Here is an 18,125-nt window from a genome sequence, read left to right on the forward strand (position 1 = left end):
GATTCTAGATGTGAACTGGGGACCTCGGTCGGACACTATATCCTCTGGTACCCCGTAGTGCCAGAAGACGTGAGTAAACAGAGCCTCCGCAGTTTGTAGGGCCGTGGGAAGACAGGGCAGACGAAGGAGGTGGCAGGACTTCGAAAAGAGATCCACAATGACCAGGATAGTGGTGTTACCTTGGGAGAGGGGAAGATCAGTAAGAAAATCAATACTAAGTTGAGACCATGGTCGTTGTGGAACTGGTAAAGGTTGTAGCTTACCCGCTGGGAGGTGCCTAGGTGCCTTACTCTGGGCGCACAATGAGCAGGAGGAAACATACACCCTCACGTCCTTAGCCAAGGTAGGCCACCAGTACTTCTCAGTCAGGCAGCGCATTGTACGACCGATACCTGGATGACCAGAGGAGGGTGCCGTGTGTGCCCAGTAGATCATACGATCACGGATAAGCGCAGGCACGTACTGCAGCCCAGCTGGACACTGCAGTGGAGATGGATCTGTGCGTAATGCCTGCACTATATATGCGTCCATCGCCCATACTACCAGCGCCACAATGCATGAGGCCGGTGTTGTCTCTGGGCCTCTCCTCTGTGTCATACAGCCGAGACAGTGCGTCTGCCTTCACGTTCTTCGTACCCGGAATTTATGAGAGTGTGAAATCAAACCCGAGTGCTGGGATAAGACAGCGCCTATCCCTACCTCGGACGCATCCACCTCCACTACGAACGGTAGTGATGAATCGGGGTGAGCCAGTACCGGGGCTGAGGTGAACAGACCACGCAATCTACTGAAGGCCAAATCATCCTCAGCAGACCAGCGGAGCCGGGACGGCCCACCCTTCAACAAGGAGTTAATGGGAGCTGCAACCTTGCCAAAGCCCCGAATAAACCTCCGATAGTAGTTGGCAAAGCCAAGGAAGCGATGCACCTCCTTCACCGTGGTTGGAGTCGGCCAATTACACACGGCTGAAATGCGATCTCCCTCCATCTCCACACCTGTGGTAGTAATGCGGTATCCGAGGAAGGAGATTGACTGCTGGAAAAACTCACACTTCTCTGCCTTGACATGAAGATCATTCTCCAGCAGTCGGACCAGTACCTTGCGAACCAGGGACACATGCTCGGCGCGCGTAGCGGAATACACCAGGATGTGTATTCCGATGTAGACCACCACACCGTGACCAAGCATGTCCCGAAACAACTCGTTCACAAAGGACTGGAAAACGGATGGAGCATTCATCAAACCATAGGGCATCACCAGGTATTCATAATGCCCTGAGGTTGTGCTGAATGCTGTTTTCCACTCATCCCCTTCCCAAATAAGCACCAGGTTGTAGGCACTCCTGAGGTCTAATTCCGTGAAAAAACGGGCCCCATGCATTGACTCAATCACTGAAGGAATGAGGGGAAGAGGATAACTAAATCGTACCGTCACCTTATTCAGTGGTCGATAATCAATGCACGGGCGTAAACCGCCATCTTTCTTCATCGCAAAGAAGAAACTCGAGGAAGCAGGTGAAGTGGAGGGACGTTTATACCCCTGGCGCAGGGACTCGGTGACGTATGTTTCTATAGCCTCCGTTTCAGCCTGCGACAGGGGATACACATGATTCCTGGGAGGTACAACATCTACCCGAAGGTTTATCGTGCAATCCCCCTCCTGATGAGGTGGTAATTTAGTAAATTGCGTCTTGAAAAACGCGAGCGCCAGATCATGGTATTCGGGGGGAATGCACACGGTGGGGATACCGTCTGGACTTTCCACCGTGGTCGCACCAACGGAAACACCTAGACCCCTACCCGGACACTCACAACTCCGTAAGAACCCTCTGCGGCCATGAAAAATTGGGGTTGTGAAGGTGATATGCTCAACATGCGTCTCCTGTGTAATCATGGTGACTGGTACAGTAACCTCCTTAACCAACCCGGATCCTAATGGTCGACTATCAAGCGCTCTGATGGGGAGTGGAATGGATAGGGGAACCAATGAAATGCCTTGATGGTGTGCAAATGCCCTGTCCATGAAGTTCCCAGCTGCGCCTGAATCGACTAGCGCCTTACACTGGGAAACTACCAGGTGATCGGGAAAGGAGATAGATAAGGTACAATGCGCCGCAAAGGGCCCTGAACAAGTTTGGGTGTTCGTTACCTGGGGTGATGCGTGAGTACCCTGCCCACCGCCTCCAGACCGATAGGAACGTTTACTGCGACGTGAGGTGGATTGTCCCTTCGTGCCACCAGAGTGGCACTGTCGCTGTCCTCCTGCGCTCTCTCGACCGGCGGCTCCCCCCAGCTCCATCTGCTCGGGGTCAGAGACGTCCGGAGTGGGAACGGGCAGACCCCTACCAGGACGTCCTCTGGCTGCTAGCAGATTGTCCAGCCGGATGGCCATGTCCACCAGTTGGGAGAACGATAGCATGGCATCACGGCAGGATAGCTCCCGTCGGACGTCCTCCCTTAGGTGGCACTGTAAATGGTCGATCAGGGCCCGCTCGTTCCACCAGGACCCCGCTACCAGCGTCCGGAACTCCAGCGCGTAGTCCTGTGTGGTCCTTGTCCCCGCCTCAGGCGGGTGATCGAAAACGGTCCGAAAGAGGCGAGCAAACTCCCTGTAGTCCTCCAACGCAGCAGCTCCCTCGTTCCACACCGCGTTGGCCCACTCCAGGGCTCTCCCACAAAGGCAGGAAACGAGGACGGATACCTTCTCCCACTCCAGTGGCGCCGGCCTGATGCTGGAGAAATACATCTCTAGTTGGAGCAGAAATCACTTACATCGCACTGCCATCCCATCAAACGCCGGTGGCCAGGATATCTGGATCCCTCCAGGGGCTGGGGTGTAGGTGGCTGGATCCGGTTGACCAGCTGGTCTCGATAGAGCGGGTCCTCTCTTCTCCAGGCGTTGTACTACCTGAAGAACCCAATCTATCGCATCCCCCAAGCTGGCCAGCATCGAGGAATGCTCCTGGACCCTTGCCACAACTCCAGGCATGCGGTCTTCTCCTGCTGACTCCATATCAGATCAGGTGAGTGATTCTGTGACGAGGTGTGAATGAAGGAGTCAGGCGCAGGAGGTAAAACACCGAAGTCCAGAGTTTATTCCGTTTACATAAATAAAACGAACCCAGCGTCAAAACGAAACTATCACAAGGGAAATATTCCACCTTGGCAATAACAAATGGAAGAGCAGCTCAACCGAGCTACTTGCTCTCACAAATACAATCACTCACAAAGACAAGGGGAACAGAGGGAGCACTTATACACATACTAATTAGGGGAATGAGCACCAGGTGTGTGTGTTTGACAAGACAAGACATGACAAGTGGAGTTGTGAGAATAGGATCGGCAGTAGCTAGTAGGCCGGTGACAACGAACGCCAAAACCTGTCCGAACAAGGAGGGGAGGTAGCCTCGGCGGAAGTCGTGACAGGTGCGTGCATATGCATTCACCCCCTTTGCTATGAAGCCCCTAAATAAGATCTGGTGCAACCAATTACCTTCAGAAGTCACATAATTAGTTAAATAAAGTCCACCTGTGTGCAATCTAAGTGTCACATGATCTGTCACATGATCTCAGTATATATACACCTGTTCTGAAAGGCCCCAGAGTCTGCAACACCACTAAGCAAGTGGCACCACCAAGCAAGCGGCACCATGAAGACCAAGGTGCTCTCCAAACAGGTCAGGGACAAAGTTGTGGAGAAGTACAGATCAGGGTTGGGTTGTAAAAAAATATTAGAAACTTTGAGTATCTCACGGAGCACCATTAAATCCATTATTAGAAAATTGAAAGAATATGGCACCACAACAAACCTGCCAAGAGAGGGCCGCCCACCAAAACTCACGGACCAGGCAAGGAGGGCATTAATCAGAGAGGCAACAAAGAGACCAAAGATAACCCTGAAGGAGCTGCAAAGCTGCACAGTGGAGATTGGAGTATCTGTCCATAGGACCACTCTAAGCCATACACTACACAGAGCTGGGCTTTACGGAAGAGTGGCCAGAAAAAAGCCATTGCTTAAAGAAAAAAAGGCATGTGGGAGACTCCCCAGACATATGGAAGAAGGTACTCTGGTCAGATGAGACACAAATTGAGCTTTTCAGCCATCAAGGAAAAAGCTATGTCTGGCACAAACCCAACACCTCTCATCACCCCGAGAACACCATCCCCACAGTGAAACATGGTGGTGGCAGCATCATGCTGTGGGGATGTTTTTCATCGGCAGGGACTGGGAAACTGGTCAGAATTGAAGGAATGATGGATGCCGCTAAATACAGGGACATTCTTGAGGGAAACCTGTTTCAGTCTTCCAGAGATTTGAGACTGGGATGGAGGTTCACCTTCCAGCTGGACAATGACCCTAAGCATACTGCTAAAGCAACACTTGAGTGGTTTAGCGGGAAACATTTAAATGTCTTGGAATGGCCTAGTCAAAGCCCAGACCTCAATCCAGGGTGAATAGTTACGCACGCTCAAGTTTTCCGTTTTTTTGTCTTATTTCTTGTTTGTCTCACCCCAAAAAATATTTTGCACCTTCAAAGAGGTAGGCATGTTGTGTAAATCAAATTATACAAAGCCCCCAAAAATCTATTTTAATTCCAGGTTGTAAGGCAACAAAAAAGGAAAAATGCCAATGGGGGTGAATACTTTCGAAAGCCACTGTAACAACAGGTCTGGCCTATGTTAAAATTGTTTTAAAAAAGTTTAAAGCATGTGTTAGGTGTTAAGCCTGTGTTAAATGATGCTTAAAATGATTAAAAGACAAAAAAACGATTGTGATTGTGTTGAATTGTGTTTGGGAAATAGAGATAGACATGAACCAGGTTTCCATTCAACCTTTTTGCGCGGGTAAAGTATGTTGGATAAAAAATGTCATGACAGGCCTGATGGAAACAGAACATTTGTCTGTAAAAATTTCCAATTGTCGACAAAAAAAATACGCTAGACAAGGTGGGACCTTTTTGTGTCAGTAAAATAAATTATGCGAGAAATGGTGGTTGGAAACGCTTTTATGCGCAAATATTGATATAATAACCATCATATCTAAGTAAACTTGGAATCACGCGATGACATGTTGTGTGGTCCTCCCACTACAACTCGTTGGGAGAACATGCAGTTTATTAGGCTTCAGATTAAATAAATATTGAGGGTTTTATTCTGGTGACATGATGATCGATGCTTGGCTGTCATTTGACAAATAAAAAGAACCTCGCTCTTTTGTCCATAACAATCTCATCATATAGTCAATTTGATGGAAATATCTCCGGTGGGAAAATACGCATATTGTTTTTGTGCGGATTATAGAACATATTTGCATGAAAATCTGTCGCCAATCGGATGGAAACCTAGCTATGGTTTTAAAAAGGTAGTGGTAATATTTCATTCAATACAGAAATTTGTAGGCAGCTTAATTTACCCCTTGTGCCAAGAGACCAATTCTTTGGGACAAGCTATATTTTCAATAATGTAATGTTTACATGAATTCTGATTATTTCCAGGGATACACAACATCCTGAAATATATGTCGATATCTTTGTTAGAAAGAATCCTATCTTTCCCTTGACGGAGTGATGCCGAATGTAAAACATTTATCAATTATACACCACTCTCCCCTACTCTGTAATGCAGTTTAATGAGGTACAGGTTCCTAATCTAGACCACTAATGTATGTTTGATATAGGTGGGTTGGTTGTTTAGCAACAAAACTGACACGTACGCAACTATGGGGCAAAACAGACGGGCTGGCTTAGATTGTTGACAAGTTAACTATATTTTGCCTCCAAATGCTTATTGAAAACATAAATACATTTGCACAATGAGCACTTGTTGTTTCTCAAATACATCATTACAGTTGCTGGTTAGCTAGCTAGCGAATTTTTGCCATACTAGCATAGACATGACATGAGTCAAAACACCTCAAAACAAGCCATGGTATCAATAATAAGATACTACGAGCTGAAACGAGCCACCGACTATTCTCCACATGGCAGCTTCTTGTCATTGTTGCTAACTATCTGACCGTTCAGATTCATAACATCACACAGCCTTCTGCCTCAATGATGCGCGCACATTATTTTTGTGACGTTGTCAGTCAACCCATCTATAAGGCAACAGCCTCACTGTGCAGTGCTCTTACCCAACTTCCACAAGATCCCATATCAATGTCTCAGGGAAGAACGTACGGACCGTCTCTATGGGTGGCGGAGGTGGAGCGGCACCATGTCCGTCTCTGAGTAATCCAACTTGAACCACTGGAAGTCCCTGACCTGATGCACCCGTTTCAAGGCTGTCCATTTCTACAGTGTGGGAGTAGTATCTGTAGGGTATTACTAAAACAAAACAGTCATTATTCTCGTGTTAGAATCAGCCTGGTCAAACCAGACCGAATGCTGCGCTCACTGGTGATGCATGCAGCGTTCAGACTGGTTTAACCAGGCTATGTTAGAATAACAAAAACCATACATTTCCCAAGATTCAACAAAGACTTCTGGCAATGACGAGAGTAAGCGGTGGTAAGGAGGACATCTCACCATAGGATCGATGGTACTGGTTCCCCTTGTAACTTAGGCAGGAAGGTACTCTTAGAACCAGATTAGTTGCCACCTTCAGTCCCAGTTTCTAGAAATATAAGAATCACAAACAAGAGAGCTCAATATTAATGAATGTCTCAGTTTTATTTTTCTATTCTATCTTTTTTGTTGTTGCCTCAAACAGGCTATTTTAGCAATGTATAATTTAAGAAGATGAATGCATGGTAACAGTTTGGTAAATGATTCTTACGAGAGAGAGGAAAAGAGGCTTCAAGTTAAGAGAAAACAAGGCAGAAGGTACCTGAAAAACTTCATAAGGTTCCTTTTTCTCCTCAGTTAGTCCATCTGGGTATGGCATTACATATCTCCTTGGTCTTACATGTAAACATGCTACTGGATCTTCAAGATCGTATGTTGTCTCCTTGACTGGTAACATATCAAATATCTGGAATGGGATAATAAGGAGACGTGAAATGACCTTGTTCATTGGGCACCAAACAGAAGGCAGTGACTACTTAGACTTGTCTAATTTCATTTTCCATTGCTAAACATTTTTAAAATGCTTTCCGTGCCCTAATGAACACAACCCAGTATATGAACTTATTAAAGTCACACTATGCAGAAATCACTCCTCCATTTCCTGGTTGCTAAAACTCAAATAGTTCACCTAATTTCAGTTTATATGACAAAATAGCCTAGTATAGTGTAGAGAATCATTGTACCATCTAAACCGCTGTGAAATATATTTTCCATAACCATAAATATTGTTGTTTCAGCTGTTTGAAGATGGTGTACAAACCCAAAAGTAAAAGATGCAAAAACAAAACTTAAGAACGGGGACCATAGAAATAGCACACATAGAACAGATACACTGCTTCTTAGACTTGCTTTCAAGTAGATCTATTACTCACATTTCTATGTGAATTTGGTTGAATTCAGGTCGCCCAAAAAGTTACATATTGCCCCTTTAAGTACCAATAGGGATATGCTTTCCAGTTGATGAAAGCACACCCATTGGCCCACTGTGAACAGACCCACTCCAAGTCTGCTGTAGTCACATCTTATTCCCCTGAAGCTGGTTGTATTCCCAGCACCACAAAAGCTGTTTATATGGTGGTATGACCGTTGACATTCACTTCAGTGAGCTCTGTTACCTTGTCAGCATCCAGCCTCTTCCCTGGCTCCATGATGTGAACACTCTTGTCCACAGTGCTGAGGCCACAGAGGGAGCCGGGCTGGGCCGAGAGCTGCAGGGTGTTCTCCTCCCCTGGGACCGCTTTTGAGGGTGAGAACTCCACCAACACCTGGCACACATGACATACACAAGTGTACATGATACACCTTTAGTTTACACAATATCTTTGTGATGAGGATATGACACATGCACACTGTAAAAACGGACAGCTCATCTCCTTTCCAAGACCCCAACTTTCTTTTGGTTTTCTTATTGAAATAAGGTCACACCAATCATCATAATTGTATCAGCCAATCAGCAGCCTTTCCCCCGGGACTTAGCATAATACCTGACCAGCCAGGGCCTCAGACAGTCTGTAGTTTCCATTCTGATGACAACCAATTTTTCTCTTCTCCTTATTCTACCTCCTGTGGGGTTCCATTTTCTCATAATTGGATCTGTATGTGATGAATAGCTTAGAAGGAATGCATTAATGATAAGCATAGAAGGTTTGTACTATACTGATATAAATTGTTTCACATAACCAGCTGTGATTCATGTGAGGAACGTTAGGGGGTAGGACAGATAAGACTTGCATTTCTTACAGATACAAACACTGCCTCTTTGTTGTCTGTGAACCGTTGTCTGTGAACCGTCCTTGAACTAGGTACTCACAGTACAGTGGAATGGTGTCTTTTGGGTGCTAACTCCACAGGTTGTTATGATAAAAACTTATGCCTGGCAACAGTGTGCAACAAGGGAGCGCCAAGGGGCTGGGACCAGCCGGTGCGCCAACGGATTGGCTGAGTAAGTCTAAACCACGCTCAGTCTCTACTCTGATTGGCCAGCAGGGATTGGGAAATATCTCTGTCAGAGTATTTGAAGAAGAACCTGTAACAATGGATTAGTTCTCAGTGCCCTGCGTGGTATTTCAGTGGACCCGTATATACGAACATCATATTTACCATTGAAGTGTTTGCATTAATTAAAATACTAGTCTATTTAGAAGACGTGTATTGACCTCTTTTGTTCCTAATACCAGATTTGAATTGACGCAACTTAACACTCCTTAGAAGAAATTGCTTTTCTTTCTGATGTTTTATTGAAGGTGCAGCTAAATTTAAGTCCCAAAATCCTGATGTCTTGTTGTTTGGAGCTAAACAGTGTCTGTTGTAAATATGTACCATTTGTGTTAAACTTGGTAGCTAGCTAGCTCGCGTACTCCCGCTAGCGTTAGCATTAGCATTGTCATCCTGAATGCATTACTATTTAGCATGCATATTAGCGATTAGCATTTGTTAGCATTTGTCTGTGGTGCTAGGCTATTTTCGGTTGTAGATAGCTCATGCTTATTATGTTTTATAATGTGTAGATATTTCTACATTGCTCTGTTGTTTGTTTGTGCATCTAGCATGTGTTTGGGTCCACATAGCCTTTTTAGTTTGTAGGCATATTTTTCCCATACTGTGCTATAGCCTAAGTTCTCCTCTTTTCTTTGCAGAACCACAATTAGTATAAGAGAGGGTAGTGTTGTATTTGTGTGTGTGGATCTTCATTAAACCATTGAACTGGAACTACTGCATCCTCGTGTTCTGAACGGACACCCTGTGGTGGTTGCTACCGGCCTAAAATCCAGCACCTACGTTTTTTATCCCTTTTTATTGGTCCTTCGAACTCATAAACAACCCATATTTTTCATGGTCCTTACGAGCAGGATGCAGTAACTGACAGAGTCCAAGGATGCCAGTCACCAGAGAAGATCCTCCACAAGTTGTGGTACGTCCCACCGTCAGACTCGCCCCCCACATCGTCTGGTCGACTATGAGGTATGCTACGAGTCAAGGCAGATGATCACCACACACACAACAACACACCACTCCAACGAGGGACCACGAGCAGAGGGCGCTGTGAGTGGAATTAATTACTCTCACAACAAGACCAGCAGCAGCTACCTTCCTGTACAAGATGAGAGAGAAACCCGTTCTTCTTCCAGAACAGTCATAACATGCCTGAAGCTGATAGGAGTGGAAACTGAGAAGTTGACACGGGAGATAATGGAGCTATCGGAAGAGCTAAATTAATCAGCTTCAATGGGTCCCCAACAGTTCAAGTCACTACCCAGGCTGACCCGCAACAGTGAGAATGGAGCCTCACCTTCATCGGTTGCCAACTCACCGGCCCCCCATAGCAGGCGCACCTTGACTAGAGATTGTCATCATCAAAGTCAGCCTAAGCGGGCACAGCTGGTGACAACCAGAGATGATAAACTGCAGGCACAAAGGCAGCGGGATAAGATAGAGCAGCTCATTGAAAACCTTGGGATCAGAGGGCTCTCTTTCTCAGACCAGTCATCCTCATCCTCATCATCTACTCAGTCAACCCCTCGCCGTCGTGAGCCATCGCACCAGCGAGACCGATCGTCTTCTCATTGCAGGACTCGTAGCCCTACTGCGCCACCTAGAGGGCTGACTTCACATGATCGCCAACGTCAGCCCTCACCTAACCGCTGCGGTCAGCCTACACTTGATCGCCAACATCAGCCCCCACCTAACCACTGCGGTCAGCCTACACCTGATCGCCGTCGTCAGCCCACACCTGACCGTCACCGCCGCGACTACTCACCTAATCGTTATGGTCAGCCTACACCTGATCGCCGTCGTCAGCTCACACCTGACTGTCGCCGCCGCGACTACTCACCTGACCGTCGTGACTACTCACCTGACCACTGCGGTCAGCCTACACCTTATTGCCGTCGTGAGCCCACACCTGACTGTCACCGCCGCGACTACTCACCTGACCGTTGCCGCCGTGACTACTTACTTGACCGTTGTCGTCAGCCCTCACATGACCATCGCTGCTGCGACTACTCGCCTGACCGTCGCCGCTGGGCCTACTCACCTGATCGTCGTTGGCACTCACCTGTCCGCTACCGCACACCTTCTCCACCCAGCTGAGAGTGCACCTACTATGGACTAACTCCTACCATCCCCAACTTCATCAATGAATACCCACGAGAGTTTGCAAGACTGAAGTTGGCCCTCGACAATGTGCTGCCTGTAGATGCAACAGAGTGCTTCAAGTTTCAGATATTGTTGGACCACCTGAAGTTGGAAGAGGCTTTGCTAATTGCCAACTCCTACAGCAACAGCAGGTACACATACAGTGACACCACGGAGTCCCTCACAGAACTGTATGGCCAGCCCCACCTGTTTGCCCTCCAATGCATCGCAGGGTTAATGGATGGCCCCAACATCAAGAGTGGTGACACCAAGGCATTCCGAACATTCGCTCTGAGGATGTGCTTGGTTGGCATGTTGGATCAGCTAGGGAGTAATGGACAGACAGAACTGAGGTGTGGATCACGTCTCTCGCCTCTTAGCTAAGTTATCACACAACCTAAGAGTCAGCTTCAAGAGATGTGTGAACCCCATCAAAACACCCATTCCAACCCTCCTTCACCTGGCAGAGTGGCTTGAGTACGACGTGAGAGTACAAGTAGATGGCACACAGTTCAGTAGCGACCAAAGCAGGGACCACCCTAGCTCATGCCGAGATCAACATGAAGACAAATCCTTCCGTAAGACCATCACCATCCTCCACGGGGGTGAGCAGAGAAAGGACAAAGCCAAAGTCTCTGCACAGAACCAATCTCCGGAGGAAAAGTCATGGGAGAAGCCAAATAAGTATTGTCGTTCTGCAACACCATGCAGCATTACATGAATCAATGCACCAACTTCCAGCTCCTTTCCAAAGAACAGAAAGAATCGTGGATCAAGACAAATGAAAGATGTGGGAAGTGTGGACGCGAACACCAAGCAGCTCAGTGTATTCTCAAGGCTAAGTGCAAGAAGTGCGAGAAGAAGCATCTTGAGATTCTCCACGAGGTCAACACTAGTCGTACTGCTACAAAGAACGCTAGCCAAACACTTTGAAGACCACCAGCACAAAGGCGCCAACAGAGGCCTGGTGAGCTCCACTGCAGAGACCCTCTACGTTGATCGACCTTCTGGCAGCAGTAAGGTGTTGCTGAAGAGGAGTTGAGTCATCTTGCAGAGCGGCAACAAGTCACTTGACACGTACGCCCTGTTGGACGATGGGTCGGAGCGCACTATACTTCTACACGAAGCAGCAGAGCAGCTAAGCCTCCAAGGCAATCCTGAGGACTTGGCACTTCGTACGGTGCGTCAAGATATTCGAGTCATCCATGGAGCTTCTTTGTCATTCTCTGTGGCCCCTGTTACTCAACCAATCCTTTGACATCCACAGAGCCTTCACAGCTGAATAGTTGTGCCTTGCACCGCATACCTACCCTGTCAAAGCCCTTCAGAAAAGGTATCGGCACCTTAAAGTCCTTCCCCTTCAACCGCTGGATCAGGCGCAGCCGCTACTGCTCATCGGATCAGACATTCCCCATCTAATCACCCCGACAGAGCTAGTGCGTTTGGGTCCCCCTGGCGGACCTGCCGCCATCAAATCTTAGCTCAGATGGACCCTTAAAAGTTCCTTCATACATCCCTCGTATCTCCATCTGCAGAGCTCTTCAGCCATGTAGAGAAGCTCTGGCAGTTGGATACGCTACCATACAGGAGTGAGAAGCTCGTCACAAACAAGATGTAGAAGCCATGCATCTACTGGAGGAGAAGAGAGTCAGGGTTGAAATGAACGGGGTTCAAAGGTACGCCACTCCCCTTTTGTGGAAGAAGAACCTTCGTCCCTTGGAAGCTAAACCATGATGATTACCCTGAGGTCTATGAGTGGCAGGTACTTCCCTTTGGGACGACATGTAGCCCCTGCTGCACCACGGTTGCCCTTCGGAAGCTTGCGTTTAACCACAGTGAGCCCAAAGAAGATGTGCGCTTCTCTGTAGAATGCTGTTTCTATGTAGACAACTGTCTACAAAGTCTCCCCTCTGCAGATGAAGCCAAGAAACTGGTGGACAAGTTGAAGCACCTTCTTGCCAAGAGCGCACCCTTGGATTACGATGGCAATGTCTGTCTGACACTCTTGGCTACAAGCACGGTCACATGGAGAAAGTTGAACCCACCATGCGCAACATATATCGGATCCTTGCCAGCCAGTACGATCCACTTGGCTTCATCGTTCCATACACCACACGGCCAAGGTTGTGATCCAGAGGCTCTGAGATAAGAAAAGAGGGTGGGATGCCCCAGACCTACCTGAAGATCTTCTCCAAGCGTGGCTTATTTGGGAGAACGAACTTCCACAGCTGTCTCAGGTCACACTACCAAGGTGTTACGTCAGCACCGACATGGATCTCCCAACCAGCACAAGAAGTGTTCACGTCTTCAGTGATGCCTCAGAACGTGCGTACGGTGCCGTTGCGTACCTCCATACTGAAGACACCAAGGGACAGATCCAAGTGGCATTCCTTGCAGCAAGATCAAGAGTGGCCCCGAAACGACAACAGTCAATGCCAAGACTCGAGCTCTGCGCAGCACTCAACGGTGCCCAGCTGGCCGTGGTCATCAGAAAATAACTCACTGAGGAAATCCACGAGGTCATGTCTGTCGGATTCTATAACAGTCTTAACCTGGCTCCAGTCAGACTCCTGCAGGTACAAAGTATTTGTAGGCACAAGAGTCACAGAAATACAGGAGCTCACGGACCCCCAGGCCTGGCGTTACATGTACACGGAGAGAAATCGACGATATCACACATGGCAAGACGCTGTCTCATCTTATAGAACACAACCGTTGGAGTCAAGGTCCTCCATTCCTGTGGCAGGCCCAGTCATCCTGGGTCCTTGCCAGCCAGTTTGCTGAGTTACGTTGAAGGTTCTGGATTCTGAGAGGGAGGGCAGCTATTCGCTGTTTTCAGCTTGGTTGCGCCGAATGCAGGAATTGGCAAGGACAGCCAGATGTGCCTAGGATGGCTGACCTACCTCCAGCCCGACTGCGGCTCCACAAGCCCACATTCTATTATACAGATGTGGACTGCTTTGGACCATATATCATCAAGATTGGCCCGAAGAAATGAAAAGAGATGGGGCATCATCTTTAAGGGCATGACCACTCAGGCTGTACACGTGGATCTACTGACGAACATGGATTCCGATTCGTTCCTAAAGGCTTTGAGAGGCTTCATCGCTCGAAGAGAAAAGCCCTTTCAGATCCTGTCTGATCGAGGAACAAATTTCAAGGGAGGGGAGCTGGAGCTACAGGAGACCTTCATGACTCTCCACCCATAGCTCCAGGAACAGTTAAACAGTCAGAAGATTCGCTTCGCCTTCAACGTACCAAGTGCACCACACTTTGGAGGATGCTGGGAGAGGGAGATCAGATCCATCAAGACTGCCCTGCAAACCACCCTTGGCGCGCAGACCATCTCCCAAGAGGTGCTGAGGACTGTCCTAATTGAAGTAGAAGGGATCTTACATTTACATTTACGTCATTTAGCAGACGCTCTTATCCAGAGCGACTTACAAATTGGTGCATTCAACTTATGATAGCCAGTGGGACAACCACTTTTTTTTATGGGGGGGTGGGGGAGGGGGGGTGGGGTAGAATGATTACTTTGATACTATTCCAGGTATTCCTTAAAGAGGTAGGGTTTCAAGTGTCTCCGGAAGGTGGTCAGTGACTCCGCTGTCCTGGCGTTGTGGGGGAGCTTGTTCCACCATTGGGGTGCCAGAGCAGCGAATAGCTTTGACTGGGCTGAGCGGGAACTGTGCTTCCGTAGAGGTAGGGGGGCTAGCAGGCCAGAGGTGGATGAACGTAGTGCCCTCGTTTGGGTGTAGGGTCTGATCAGAGCCTGAAGGTGAGGTGCCGTTCCCCTCACAGCTCCGTAGGCAAGCACCATGGTCTTGTAGTAGATGCAAGCCTCAACTGGAAGCCAGTGGAGTGTGCGGAGGAGCGGGGTGACATGAGAGAACTTGGGAAGGTTGAACACCAGACTCCAATCCCTTGGGATATGTTTCGTCGGACATCGCGGATCCGGATCCAATCACTTCTAACTGTCTTCTCATGGGGCGGCCAGACTCGTCACTACCCAAGGGGGTCTACCCAGAGTCTGAACTGCTCAGTCGCAAATGATGTAGACACAGCCAGGTTCTAGCTGACAATTTCTGGCAATGTTTCACATGTAACTACTTCCCTGCACTTCAATGCTGCCATAAGTGGCACAAGGATAAGGAAGACCTTATAGTTGGGACTGTTGTGATGATCGTGGATGATCAGTTTCCTAGGGCACTGTGGCAAATTGGAACTGTCAAGTCAGTTATCCCTGGAGCAGACGGGAAAGTGAGGACAGCAGAGATCGAAGTCAAGGACAGAACCTACGTCAGGCCTGTTGCTCGACTCATCCAGCTGCCCGCCCTTCCTCAAGAAGCTACTGACCCTTAGCTGGCTTGTCAGTTGAAGCAAATAGGTACAACACATTTGGGGTCAGCTGTGAAAACGGACAGCTCATCTCCTTTCCAAGACCCCAACTTTTGGTTTTCTTATTGAAATTAGGTCATGTCAATCATCATAATTGTATTAGCCAATCAGCAGCCTTTTTTCCTGTGACTTAGCATAATACCTGACCTGGCAGGGCCTCAGGCAGTCTGTAGTTTCCATTCTGATGACCCACTGGTTTTTCACTCCTCCATATTCTACCTCCTAGAAAATATTGCATTGTTTTATTGTGCGTGCAGCTAAATGTAAGTGCCAAAATCCTGATGTCTTGTTGTTTGGAGCTAAATAGAGTCTGTTGTAAATATCTACCATTTGTGTTAAACTTGCTAGCTCGCGTACTCCCGCTAATGTTAGCATTAGCATTAGCATTGTCATCCGGAATGCATTACTATTTAGCATGCTAGTTAGTGGTTAGCATTTGTTAGCATTTGTCTGTGGTGCTAGGCTATTTTCGGTTGTAGATCGCTCATGCTTATTATGTGTAGATATTTCTACATTGCTCTATTGTTTCGTTGTGCATCTAGCATGTGTTTGAGTCCACATATCCTATTTAGTTTGTTGACATGCAAAGAGGCATATTTTTCCCATACTGTGCTATAGCCTGAGTTCTCCTCTTTTCTTTACAGAACCACAATTAGTATCAGAGAGAGTGGTGTTATATGTGTGTGTGTGGATCTTCATGTGGTCCTCTGTAGCTCAATTGGTAGAGCATGGCGCTTGTAATGCCAGGGTAGTGGGTTCGATCCCCGGGACCACCCATACGTAAAAATTTATGCGCACATGACTGTAAGTCGCTTTGGGTAAAAGCGTCTGCTAAATGGCATATAATAATAATAATTATAAACCCTTGAACTGGAACTACTGCTTCCTTGTGTTCTGAAAGGACACCCTGCGGTGGTTGCTACCGGCCTAAAATCCAGCACCTAAGTTTTTTATTGGTTGACATTATTATTATTTATTATTTATTGACATCCATGTGAACAGGATTATTAAGGAAAGCGTTCTTCTTGCAAAACATAAACATTTTAATCGAAGTATTATATTAATCTGCCTATCCACAATAATCGCTTTATTGTGTGCATGTAACCATACTCACTGTCATTGTCATCAAGCACCTTCCAGTACATTCATAATTACTTAATAAAACTTCCTCACCAGGACTCCCCTGCTGCACGGTAACCTTCATGTGTCCATGCTGAACTATTGCCCCTCTGGATAAGGCCTGGAGGAGGGAAAAACAGTTATCCCATCAAGTCAGCAAGAAGGAGATGATGAGGAGTATTGGTGTTGTATAGGGACATCCTTCTTTGAAGGTGAGAGGCTGGGACTAGGTCTGAAATAACCCTGGTCAAAATAGTGCACTAGAGAATAGGGTTCCATTTTCGGACGCACCCTGGGTTTGCAGGTTGTCACAACTTGTTCCTGGTCCTACTCACCAGGTAGATGACATCCACGTAGCCCTTTGGGACGGTCTCCCCTACGATGGCGTACTGGATGGTGATTGACACATCCTCCCCACATGCCAGTGGTTTCTCCATCTTCTGAATAGCCAGAGAGCTAGAGTTTACTGTGAGGGGCAGTGGGCTGGATCAGTGAGAGTATGTGTTGCCCTCTGTTGAAATAGGGGACCCTGTATCTAGTGTTCTCCCCTTGTGGTGTGTTGCTTACCTGGAAAGCAAAAGAGGGAAGAGAGAGTATAACTGAAGGCTCAATCCCAAATCAACCCTTAGAGCTCCACCTTCCCCTCTGATAGGCTAAGTGGAAGTTCACCATATTGCTTATTATACCAATGGAATCTTCTCAGATCTCCACAAGAACGTGGTAGGCCCTAGGGTGTAGGGTCAAGGGGGTGATTTGGGATAGCGCATGAAGAGTCTTCAGAGTCTCAAAGTCTTTCAAAACCTAGAAGGAATCATACTTACTATGAGGTTAATATTCTCTTTGGGCATACTGGTTGTGTTGAGAGAGAAACTGGCAATACCATGACTTGGTTAGGTTCTGGAGACGATGTGAGGACCAGCCTTTCTTCTCCAACAGGTAGACTAACATGTCAGAGAAAGGTGTGTTGTTGAAGTGAACAACGTTTACCTGATGAAAAAGGGGGAAAAGTTCTATTAAGTGATGCTACATGTGTCACTGTTACCTACCATTGGTAGTTAGGTAAACAGGAATGTCAAAGTGCAAATGGCATCCACAATTCAACAAAGTTCAAGAAACAATAACACTGGATTTGGACTTACCTTGCCCTCCATAATTGATCCATGTTCATAGATTTTGGGTGTGTCGACAAATGTGAGTTTTCCAATCAGATAGGAGAGCCCTATATGTTTATTCTTTGACTATGTAATACCTATCAAAGAAAAACAAATGATAATAGCATGGTTTATTTCACAACCACACGTGCCACCATGATGCACAATGGCAGTTCACAATGCAGAAGCTGAATTGCAGTGCAGCTTACATAAGATTTTAAAACATTATTAAAAACAGAAAACTTTAAATGTTGTCATGACTTTTCCCAACTCCAAATTATTGTGTTGAATGACTTGCCTGTCCCCTCCTCCTCTACTGTTGTGTTTAAACTAAGCCTGTCTATGAGCATTTTCTGGCCAGCATTCTTTGTGAAAATTGACATGTTGAAGACATGAGAAGCACAGCGGTTTGATCAATCTGGGAAAAGCAAGCAAAAGCCCACACATTAAGAACTGATTTAAATCAATTTAACCACATCACATTAAAATGTAATGTGATGTGAAAACAATTATACTGTTGATAGTTTCTTCAGGAAAGCATACAGACCTCTATTGACTCTTTGTGGCATTGGGGTGTATAATCAGGAACTCCTTGTGGGTTTTCCTCATCAATTGTTATTGGTATCAATACATTGTGTCATAAGGGTTGGCACAACTCTACCTTTGCTTTGCCAGGTACAGGCTGTCCATACGTGTATCTGATTTGATTTAATAATAAAACACATAAAAAACATAAATGTCCTACTTAGAGAGACAGT

At 46.8% G+C, this 18,125-nt stretch overlaps 1 pseudogene; it reads right to left on the reverse strand.

Moving 5' to 3' along the window:
- The window catches only part of LOC121567566, a 192,775-nt pseudogene extending 176,107 nt beyond the window's left edge, over positions 1-16,668 (reverse strand).
- Between the last annotated feature and the right edge of the window lie 1,457 nt (positions 16,669-18,125).

Source organism: Coregonus clupeaformis, chromosome 6, assembly GCF_020615455.1.
Source record: "Coregonus clupeaformis isolate EN_2021a chromosome 6, ASM2061545v1, whole genome shotgun sequence".
Lineage (NCBI taxonomy): Eukaryota > Metazoa > Chordata > Actinopteri > Salmoniformes > Salmonidae > Coregonus > Coregonus clupeaformis.